At 36.4% G+C, this 12,287-nt stretch overlaps 1 protein-coding gene across 7 annotated transcripts in view; it reads right to left on the reverse strand.

The window, feature by feature from the left end:
• ADAM15 (ADAM metallopeptidase domain 15) overlaps positions 1–12,287 on the reverse strand; it is a 288,661-nt gene that overhangs the window by 213,333 nt on the left and 63,041 nt on the right. The gene's annotated exons all lie outside the window — the stretch shown is intronic.

A 12,287-nucleotide genomic window follows, 5' to 3' on the forward strand; every position in this document is an offset into this window, starting at 1 on the left:
GAGAGAGAGAAAAAGAGAAAGAGACAGAGAGAGAGACAGACAGAGAGAGAGAGAAAGAGAGAGAGAGAGAGAGAGAGAGAAAGAGAGAGAGAGAAAGAGAGAACAAGAGAGAAAAAGAGAAAGAGAGAGAGAGAGAAAAAAGAGAAAAAGAGAGAGAGAGAGAGAGAAAGAGAGAGAGAGAGAGAGAGAAAGAGAGAGAGAGAAAGAGAGAGAGAGAAAGAAAGAGAGAGAGAGAAAGAGAGAGAGAGAAAGAGAGAGAGAGAGAGAGAGAAAGAAAGAAAGAGAGAGAGAAAGAAAGAGAGAGAGAGAAAGAGAGAGAGAGAGAAAGAAAGAAAGAGAGAGAGAAAGAAAGAGAGAGAGAGAGAGAGAAAGAGAGAGAGAGAGAGAAAGAAAGAAAGAAAGAAAGAAAGAAAGAGAGAGAGAGAGAGAGAGAGAGAACGAACGAACGAACGAGCAGATTCCCTTTACGTCAAAGCATCTCTGTTTTTCTCTCTCTTTCTCTCTCTCCTTATCAATTCTTCTTTATTTGAAAAGCAAAAATCTAAGCTTAACCCCTTAATGACCGGACCATTTTTCAATTTTCTTACCCTTAATGACAATGGCTATTTTTACATTTCTGCAGTGTTTGTGTTTAGCTGTAATTTTCCTCTTACTCATTTACTGTACCCACACATATTATATACTGTTTTTCTCGCCATTAAATGGACTTTCTAAAGGTACCATTATTTTCATCATATCTTATAATTTACTATAAAAAAATATAAAATATGAGGAAAAAATTGAAAAAAAAAAACACACTTTTTCTAACTTTTACCCCCAAAATCTGTTACACATCTACAACCACCAAAATACACCCATGCTAAATAGTTTCTAAATTTTGTCCTGAGTTTAGAAATACCCAATGTTTACACGTTCTTTGCTTTTTTTGCAAGTTATAGGGCCATAAATACAAGTAGCACTTTGCTATTTCCAAACCACTTTTTTTCAAAATTAGCGCTAGTTACATTGGAACACTGATATCTTTCAGGAATCCCTGAATATCCCTTGACATGTATATATTTATATTTAGAAGACATCCCAAAGCATTGATCTAGACCCATTTTGGTATATTTCATGCCACCATTTCACCGCCAAATGCGATCAAATAAAAAAAATTGTTGACTTTTTCACAATTTTTTTCACTAACTTTAGGTTTCTCGCTGAATTTATTTACAAACATCTTGTGCAATTATGGCATAAATGGTTGTAAATACTTCTCTGGGATCCCCTTTGTTCAGAATTAGCAGACCTATATGGATTTGGCGTTGCTTTTTGGTAATTAGAAGGCCGCTAAATGCCGCTGCACACCACACGTGTATTATGCCCAGCCGTGAAGGGGTTAATTAGGGAGCTTTTAGGTTTAATTTTAGCTTTAGTGTAGTGTAGTAGACAACCCAAATTATTGATATAGGCCCATTTTGGTATATTTCATGCCACCATTTCACCGCCAAATACGATCAAATAAAAAAAAAAAACTTAAATTTTTCACAATTTTAGGTTTCTCACTGAAATTATTTACAAACAGCTTGTGCAATTATGGCACAAATGGTTGTAAATGCTTCTCTGGGATCCCCTTTGTTCAGAAATAGCAGACATATATGGCTTTGGTGTTGCTTTTTGGTAATAAGGCCGTTAAATACTGCTGCGCACCACACTTGTAATATGCCCAGCAGTTAAGGGGTTAATTAGGTAGCTTGTGGGGTTAATTTTTAGCTTTAGTGTAGAGATCAGCCTCCCACCTGACACATCCCACCCCCTGATCCCCCTCAAACAGCTCTCTTCCCTCCCCACCTCACAATTGTCACCGCCATCTTATGTACTGGCAGAAAGTCTGCCAGTACTGAAATAAAAATATTTTTTTTAATTTTTTTTATTTTTTGGCATAAAGTCTGCAGTGATAGATCCCCCCTTACCCCACAACCTCCCTGATCCCCCCCTTACATCTTTCTAACCCTCTCCCTCTGTCTATATGCCGCCATCTTGGGTACTGGCAGCTGTCTGCCAGTACCCAATTTGCCCCCCAAAATAGTTTTTTTTTTTAACTTTTTTAATAAAAAATATATGTTTGCTGTAGTGTAGCTGGCCCCCCTAAATAATATTCAACCCTCCCCCTCCCAGATCCCTTATTACAGAAAAAAGATGCCACTGCATCTAGATCGATCTTTTTTTTTTTTTTTTGAGTGGGCTGTTGTAAATTTTGCGAGCCCGCGCTCACGCCACCCCCGTCCCCCCCCACCGCAGCCGCAACCGCAACACCGGGAGTAAACTGAAAATAAACAAGATCGGTTAGTATTTTACATAGTGATGGAAAACAAGTTGAAAGCAGCACCCACCAAGGCAGTAATTGTAAAACATACATAGCCGATGCAGATGGGGCCACAGAGTGGCCCTTTCTGCATCGGTATGTAAAATGGGGGATTGTAGTGATGCCTCAATATTGAGGCATCACTACAATACCTTGTAAGCAGCTGGAAGCGATCAAGATCGCTTCCAGCACTGCAGACAACAGAGGACGTACCAGGTACGTCAGCTGTCATTAAGGGAAGTTTTTTCTATGACGTACCTGGTACGTCCTCTGTCATTAAGGGGTTAAAGGGACAGCAAAGTCAAAACTAAACTTTCATGATTCAGATAGGGCATGCAATTTTAAACAACTTTCCAATTTACTTTTATCATCAAATTTGCTTTGTTCCCTTGGTGGCATTTTTGAAAAGCTAAACCTAGCTAGGCTCAAACTGATTTCTAAACAGTTGAAAACCGCCTCCTAGCTCAGAGCATTTTGAAAGTGTTTCACAGTTAGACTGTGCTAGTTCACATGTGTCATATAGATAACATTGTGCTCACTCCCGTGAAGTTATTTAGGAGTCTTCACTGATTGACTACACTGCATGTCTGTCAAAAGCACTTAGATAAGGAGGCTGTCTGCAAAGGCTTAGCTACAAGGTAATCACAGAGGTAAAAAGCATATTAATATAACGGTGTTGGTTATGCAAAAACGGGGAATGGGTAATAAAGGGATTATCTATATTTTTAAATAAGAACATTTTTGGTGTAGACTATCCCTTTAAGAACTGGCCCATTTTTTTGTTCAGCACTTGGGTAGCACTTGCTGATTGGTGGCTAAATGAAACTTTAATTAATTGTATAGAGCATGACATGTTTAAAAAAAACTTTCCAATTACTTCTATTATCAAATTAGTTCTCTTGGAATCCTTTGTCAGAGTAAGGTAAGCTCAGGATACCAAAGAGTGGCAGGACCTTATTCTTTTAGACAATGACATTCTACATAATATAGTTCAGATAGTTCTTAGAATCTTTAAGTATCCTGCATTTGAATTAGAGGAAGTTGAATTACCAGCAGAACCCAAAAACCAGTCTACACATATAGAGATAATTCTGACAAACAGAGGCCTCATAAAAGATACACCGAACAAGGAGAAAGGAGGCACTATTCCAAATACTCCTCCTCTGCCCATTTTTTAAGGGAAAATCACATTAAGGCAAAAAAGCCCTCCACAGACGAAAAAATACAGGTCTCAAAATATACCCCACATACCAACAAACACCACACCATTAAAAAGAAGGCAAACAAGCGAGGAGGGGGATGTAAAGTTCAGAGAGAGAAAACAAGGAAAGCACTATAAGAAAAAAAACTGAAATATTTTCAACCTCTCTGATCGTCCCCTAAATAACAGTGAACCTAGTTTATTAGCTAAAGGTTTAAGTTTTGCCCCCAAAGATATAGATCTCAAAAAATATGTCAGGAAGTTGACTTTGACGCAATATTATATAAGAAAAATCAGCCTCAAGTCAACACAAGACAAGTAACAACTCTGGGAAATTATGATATGGGTACATTGATTACTCTTTAATACTTAGAAAATGTGTCCCCAAAAACATTAGAAAGATCAATTGAAGTTGAGGGAGAAATTTCTATGACCCAATTACTTGACCTCAGTTTCGATGATTCAGATCATCCAATTCTACATACAGATTTTAAGAGAAAATCTTCATTTTACCCCACTAATGCACAAGGATAGTGCATTTAATTTTTTTATAAATTAGTGTGTCAAGATCTAACAAAAATTATGGAATAATAAAACAGATACTTGGGTAAACAGATTCAATGACAACCTCACTTCCAAAGAAAGATCAACGCTATTTAACCTAAAAAATTATGATTGTCAGCTGCCTTGATGAAGATACCAAGGGAGTGGGGCAGTCATTGAAAACTGCGCCTACTACCTGAAAGAGACCAATAGGTTGTTAATTAATACCAATACATATGAAATTCTAAGATTTGATCCTACACTCAAATACAAAAAGGAGTTCCAATCTATTTTGAATTTAGAAAGGGATGGTTTAATAATTACATTAGAAACATTTTAAATGTTCTCTTGTCTACAAATCCACGGATCCCTATCTTCTATCATTTACCAAAAGTCCACAAATCTCTAGTAGACCCTTCTGGAAGACCAATAGTGCCATGTATTGGTTCTCTTACTAATAACCCATCAATATGCATTGATCACTTTTTACAGCCAATAGTTCAAAATACAAAATTATATTTAAAACACACAACACATACCATAAATACATTTGAAAGTATAGAATGAAAAGATGCACATGTAGGAGACTTCCGTTGGGGGAGGAGCATTGAAGCTGCAAGCTCCATGTCGGCATTGTAGCCGAACGCCAGTTTATCGCGTCCCCATTTCTCGCCACTTAGCCCTGAGAGCTTGTCGGGGGTTTTTTATGTGGCACTCTGCGGGGTTTTCGCCCGCCTGCGTTGGGAGTAATCTTGAGCCGTTTTGGCTTGCGGTCTTGCCGTAGTTGTTTTAACTGTGTCCTAGGGTAGAACCCTGCAGTAGTCCCGAGTAAAAAAAAACAAAAAAAAAAAAAACACAGCAGGCATTGCAGCCAGATAAGGTGCGCTGGAGGAGCTATATATCGGTTACAGGCTAAAGGTTCGTTGTTCAAGGAAATCCTTACCATCACAGAGGAACGCCGCAGAGGTTCGGTAGTCAAGGGTTCGTGGCTAGTTGTGCTGCTTGTGACAGGAGCTGTTGGTGAGTGGGGCAGGCCCTATCTCTACTAAACAAAGCTGTTCAGCACTAAGCCTGCTGCCAGAGGATAAAGGAAATCACAGGGAGCAATTGTTACCTGTTTAAGTGATACGCTGATTGAATTGCAGCCCTAACATTGACACAGAACTATTGGGGCTACCAGACATAAAACTGATACTCTGGTTAAGTCGCTGGAGCTATTAAAACAGAGGCCTCCAAGAACTTTTTCTCTGATTAAGAAGCTGCAAGTTAAGACAGGTCGCCAGTATACGGAGCAGTTACAGAACAAAGTGGTGATCACACGGAAATACACTTATCCGCATCTGGTGGATGGACAGGAGTCCGGTAGAAGCAGCCGTGTTGCGAGGAAGAGCTGGGACCTGGAGAAAAAGCTGTAAAGTAATTCTAATGAGTGGGGTTCTTGGGACTGCAGGTGACGGTCTTTCTTGTCGACTCCAGCGGCCTGCTGAGAATGTAGACATGTTGATCTACGGCCACACAGACAGCTCCCTCTTTGTTCTAACGGAAACAAGTTTGCACTCAGTGGACATATATTAAACTGTGAGAGTGTATGTAAGTGAAGCTAATTTGCTGATCCTGGAATTATTTTCTTATTATACGGGACATATGTACCTGCCTAGTGATATACCAGTTAATGTTTTCATATAGGGGTATAACACAATTCAGCAAAAAAAGTTATTGTGTTCCAAGGGCTGGGTGGTATTATCCTTCTCAGATGTACACCTCTAGCTAAGGAGAGAATATAAAAAGTTTGGGAAAGCCCCGCTTTATTTTGTATTTAGTGGTCTACACATAGGAGGAAGAAATGTCTTGTTATTGTGCAATTTTGTACTGAGTCTGCTTTTGTTATGATCTACTTACACATAGACACAGTTTAATGCAATCTCTATTTATGTATCTGATTTAAATGAGCTTTGTTCCTAGGTATTTGCCATATCTAGCTAATTAGAAACAGATCAGGATTTTCTCTTTAATTTACTTGTTTAAGTCTCTCTAGGAATAAGGAGACAATTCTGCTAGACACAGAGTATATTTACTTATTCTTAATACAGGCCTGTATCACGATTTATTCACATATTCCTTCTCTTGTTGAGGACTCTTATCCTCTACTCAAGAATATCACAAACTTTTCTTGTCTTAAAAAAAACAAAAAAACATTCTCAGTATTTTCTTGACATAAATATTCACAGCGCACATTTAATGGAAAAAATTGTCACTCAGGTGGAACTCACTTCACCCAGAATGCCTGTAACAGCTAAAGACAAGAAATCTAAGATGCCCAACGTCAGTTTAGACATCACTTCTGATACAATTCCTAATGTAATTGATACGCAAACATTGATACCCCAATTAACTGAACTGTTTTCTCCACAATTCAACATGATTAAAAAAGAACTTGGTTCAATCTCCTCAGAAATAACTTCACTTTCCTCCGGGGTTAGACAGTTCTCAACTATAATGCTAGAGGCAGAGAACAGGATATCTGAGTTAGAAGATCAGGTCAATATTCAAGATAACAATCTCTAAACAAGATTCTAAAATGAATAATTTGCAGTTGTGCCTTGAGGATCTGGAGGACCGCTCAAGGCGCAACAATATTAGAATAGTGGGCCTCCCTCCCTGAAATTCTGGAATTTGATGACCTTATAAAATTTACCTCGGTTGTACTACCCCTAGGCCCTAGGTATCCCATCCCAACAGTTACTGTTAGCTATAGAAAGAGCACATAGAATGTGTCCCAGGAAACCCCATACAGATAGGGCCTCTAGGAGTAGAATGTGTATATTTAAAGTATTAAACTTTCAGGATAAATTAGAGTTGTTGAAACTATTTCAAAAAGTGATTCCCTTATGTTTGGAAACAACAAGATTTTATTATTTCACAAATTTTCTAGCGAAACCTCCATGAAAAGGAAGCTGATGGCCCCTTATTGCACTCAATTAATAAACACAGGATTGAAAGCGCGTATGATATACCCTGCAAAAATGATTGTTGAGGACAATGGGTCTAGGCTTGTCTTTGTGAATATTGCAAAGGTCAAAGAGTATTTGGCCTCTAAATAATATGTTGCTACAATTTTAGTATAAATCTCATATTATCTAATGGGTTTAGAATTTTTTCTGTTTGTTGGTATAACCTGTTTCTTGCTGTAAGCCAGCTATTCTGTGTTAAGAGAATCTTTGATATAAGTATTGTCTATCCTGGAATAGCTTCATTTGGTGTCCCTGTTTCTTCCCCCCTTTTTTCTCTCTCTCTCTTCTTTCTCCCCCCCCCCCCCTGTTTCCTCAAGTCCGTTGGTAGAAGGGTCTATCTTATATTAGTGTAATAATGGATTTAAAATGTTATCTTGGAATGTAGGAGGGATATCCTCCCCCATGAAGCGTAAATTTATCATTAAATCTCTGGCTAAATTTAACCCTGATATTGTCTTCCATCAGGAGACGCATCTTAATGATCAAGAAGCTGTAAAACTTAAGATAAAATGGGTAGGAGAGGTGATTACTACCTCATCCACAAATAGGAAATGTGGAGTAGCAATCTTAATAAACAAATTGGTTGACTATCAGATTTTACATGTGGAGTTAGATCCCACTTCTAGATTTATTATATTGCAAATCCTAATAAATAATATTAAGTTTACTATTCGTAATATATATATATATATATATATATATATATATATATATATATATATATATATATACCAAATAAATTTTCAGTGGAATTTTGGGAGAATATTAAAATCAAAGTATTTCCCTTTATAAATGAGAACTTGGTCGTAGGAGGCAATTTTAATATGACTATGTCCAGAACTTGACAGATTATCACAGAAAAAAATTCCAGAAAACAAGAAAAGTTCTAAATATTTTATTAAATTCTAAGTTGAAATTTGGCGAGATGTTTTACTCTTCTCTTGTGAATCCAAAGCTCATAGAACTTTCTCTCGGATTGATTTATTTTTAGTTTCCAAGTCTCTATCCATTCTTAAAACGGAGGCCGGAATAGGCGAGATCTTGATATCGGACCACGCGATCATTTCTTTATTACTTTATCAGCAGGATAAATCTAAAGTTAAATCCGCAGTGTTTTTTTATCCTCGCCATTTTTATAATAATCCTAAGTATGTATTATGGCTAAAACAGAAATGGAAGGACTATTGCACACAACATTTCATATGTTAACAAAATATAATTTTTTTAGGAGGCCTCTAAAGCCGTTTTACGCGGTTAAATCAAGGTATATCTTGATATTTGGAATAAAAAAGGGCCTACGAAACAATATTAACTATTTAAGTCAGAAATGCCTATAACAAATACTATATGGATCGTTATATTGGAAACTGGCATAAATATCTTGCTATGAGGAAAGAGAGAGATATATTCTTAATGCAAAAAGTACAAGAAGAAGACAAAATTAATCTTCATTTTGGGAGCTTTCATGGCTGCTCAGCAAAGAATCTAGCTAGACTTGTTAAAAAATAGAAAGAAAGAAAAAAACTTCATATCTGCTATTCAAGATGGGGATAACCGGTTTACAGATACAAAAGAAATGAGTAATGTCTTTTTCAATTACAATCAACAACTCTATGCTGAGGTGGACGTAAACACTTATAATCAAGATAATTTTTGGTCAAAGACTATATTACCTAGGTTACAGAATGAGGATTTAGAAGATCTTAATGCTACTATTACTGTGGAAGAAATTTTTAAAGCAATCGATAAATCCAAACGTAACAAAGCTGTTGGCCCAGACAGGCTCCCAGCAGAATATTATAAGAGTCTAGATGAAGAGTTAATCCCAATTTTAGAGAAACTCTTTAATAGTTACTTTATTTCAGACAATCCGATTTCAGCCCTTTTTTCAGCAGCAAACATTTCATTGATTTTGAAGAGAACCCAGCATCATATAGACCTATTTCTGTGCTCAACACGGATTACAAAATCTTGGCTTCCAATATCTCCTTCAGATTTGCTTCCTGTTTAGATAAACTTATTCTCCCGGACCAGTCCGGTTTTATGTTATCCAGAAATCCTGCTAAAAACGTACTTAATAACTTTCGTTGATTATGCTTGGAACCTAAATCAATTCAAGAAGAAGAGCCCTTTCATGGATTTAGCTATTCATACGCTAGACGCTGTCAAAACATTTGACTGCATATCCTGGGCACATCTTTTTAAAGCGTTGGCAAAGTTTGGCTTTACCAACAATTTTGTTCAATTTATTAATAAGCTCTATCAGAAACCAATATCTTTTCTCCTTATCAATGGCACTCTATCCTCTAAAATAACGCTGCAGAGGGAACTAGACAGGGGTATCCACTTTCACCCCTACTATTTAATATCGCCTTGGAGCCTTTAGCAGTTTGATTAAGAGATGTTTTAATTGGGATGCCTCTTGGTACCCAAAGTTTAAAAACCCTATTGTACGCAGATGATTTATTCATATTTTTACAAAACACGTCACAATCAATTCCATGCATATTGCAATGTCTATATGAGTTCAGCTCTTTTGCAGGATATCAAATTAATCTGGAGAAAATTGAATTTATGTGGGTTGGTAAACACATCTCAAAACCTCCAAAGCTCTCGTTCAGAATAGTAGATGCTATTAAATATCTTGGTTTAGAAATACATAAAGATTCTAAGCATTGGTACCAAGCAAACTTTATACCACTCTTTCAGAAAATCAAAGAAGATCTTGAGTTATGAGCAGCTTTTCCGCTTTCCATTACGGCATGGATACATTTAATTAAAACAATTTTTCCGCGTATTATGTATCCTCTTCAAAACTTATCACTCTTTAAATTAAATAAAGACCTTCGTAAACTTTCTTCTTGGATTTCTAAATTTATCTGGAAATCTAAGAAACCTCTTATTTCTCTAAATAGACTCTCACAAAAATACTCAGCAGCTGGTCTAGCTCTTCCCAATGTTAGATTGTACAATTGGGCTGGTATGCTCTCTTCCATTGATATGGAATCGTATTTTATTGCTCCATGGTCCTTAAAGACGATATTACATTGTACACCGCAGAATCTTCCCTCGATTGTCGCTTCTCTTTATATCGATTAAAAATATTATTGGAGCCTGGCGCAAGTTTTGCTCCGCTTTGAATATCAATTTTTCTTTCTCAGAGTTTTTGCCCATAATAGGTAACCCACTTTTTACTCCTGGTACAAATCAAAAGGTATTTAGATTCTGGCTGGAAAAAGGTCTTAAAGATATCCGACAATTGATGGATGAGAACCATCAGATTCTCCCGTGCAAGATCATTTTCCAACATTTTGCTCTCCCTCGTACAAATTGTTTTGCATATTTTCAAATACGACACTATATTCGCTCGCAAAAATGGCATCTCACTACTAAGGTCGTGTGGTCTGAGGTCAAAACTTGCATCTAGAAATTTATATCTGGTAATGCATCGATTTCGTTAATGTATGATATTATTCTCACCAAACAAAGTTTACTAGCCTTCGATAAATTGTGTAGCTGTTGGCTACCCATCATTCCTACAATAGATGTGGATAGAATTAAACAAAGCTTTGTTACTATTGCTAAACGTCCAATTTCTGTGAGCCGGAAGGAATCCCACATGAAACTCATTAATGACTTCTATCTATTTCCTCACAAATTATCCAAATCTTACCCGACCAAACCTGCTGTTTGTCCTCGTTGTTTTAATCCCAAAGCGGACCTATCCCATATGTTCTGGTATTGACCTAAAATTAAACAACTATGGCAAAAAGTACAATTTTGGTTTAATAAAATTTATAACATGACCTTTTTTTTCCTCTGGAAGATATCGTATTATTAGTGTCCAACCCTAGTGGTAGTTCTCAGATATGCATTTTGAATACCATTATATTACTGATAGTTAGATATTATATAGTTAAAAATTGGACTGCTAATCGCCCACCCAGTCTGGCTCAGATTTTTAAGGGAATTCAAGCACAAATTGTATATGAATCATTTCATTTATACCAGGGGGGGTACAGATGTTCTAGATACCAGCGGACAACGTATGTTTCCCTGCCCTTTTTTTTCTCTTCCCTCCCCTTTCCATGTTTTTTATGGTTTCTATAAAAAAAAAAAAAGCCAAACTAGACAATGTTTCATAGATAGAGAAGTGTAATGTGAGACAACCTATAATGGCATGGAGTCTATTGTTTTCATTTTATTCTATTGTTTCTTGTTTACACACTATGTATTAAAAGAGTCCTGTGTGACGCAATGATGAAATGTTGCATTTAAGTATCAATATCACTGGCTACCAATAAATAAATACTATTAAAAAAAAAAAAACATGTGACGTTTCATCCCTCTATACTTGTATACCCCATCACCTTGGCATTATGGCAGTTTACAAGGTATCCCCCATCATCTTGGCATTATGGAAGTTTACAAGGCCTTTGATAATTGGAATATTCCAAAAACCCATTTGGAATTTATAATTAAAAGAATACAGTTCATATTAGAACATAATTATTTTACCTTTAAATCAGTTTTCTATAGACAAATTCAGGGGACAACCACGGGCACCACATTTTGCGCCATTTTGAAAAACAATATATTTGGTCCAATAATCCCCACATAGATAAACTTGTTGACCATCATCACTATAAAGACAACATTGTTATTATATAGAAGGGAATACAACTAGAGGTATATGATTTTATAAAACACATGAATCACAATAATCTAAATCTACAATTTACTAGTAAAGTCAATAAGGAAGAAATACATTTTTTTAGACCTAACCCTACAACATGATTCCCAAAGGAGAATTATAGTAAGAAATTATCTTAAACCCACAGATAAAAATGGCCTGTTGAATGCAAAAAGTGGCCATTTAACAAAATTCAAAATAAACTAGTGAGAAGGAATTGCTCTCTCGATGAGGACTGACATTTTTTAGAGAAGGACTATAAACACAACATCCTAGCTGAAAACAAAGGTTAAAAACATGGATAGGGTAGAAATGTTAGGGCCTAATAGAAAGGGAAACCAAATAGTGATACCATTACACTCCTCTCCACATATAGCTAAAGAAGCAAACAAATACAGACCATACTTAATAAACATTGGGGATCCTTAAAGGCTGAACCCATACTTAATAAGGTAACAGGTGAAAAAACAGTAATAACATATAAAAAAAAAACTG

The sequence above is a fragment of the Bombina bombina genome, chromosome 1 (genome assembly GCF_027579735.1).
Source record: "Bombina bombina isolate aBomBom1 chromosome 1, aBomBom1.pri, whole genome shotgun sequence".
Classification (NCBI taxonomy): domain Eukaryota; kingdom Metazoa; phylum Chordata; class Amphibia; order Anura; family Bombinatoridae; genus Bombina; species Bombina bombina.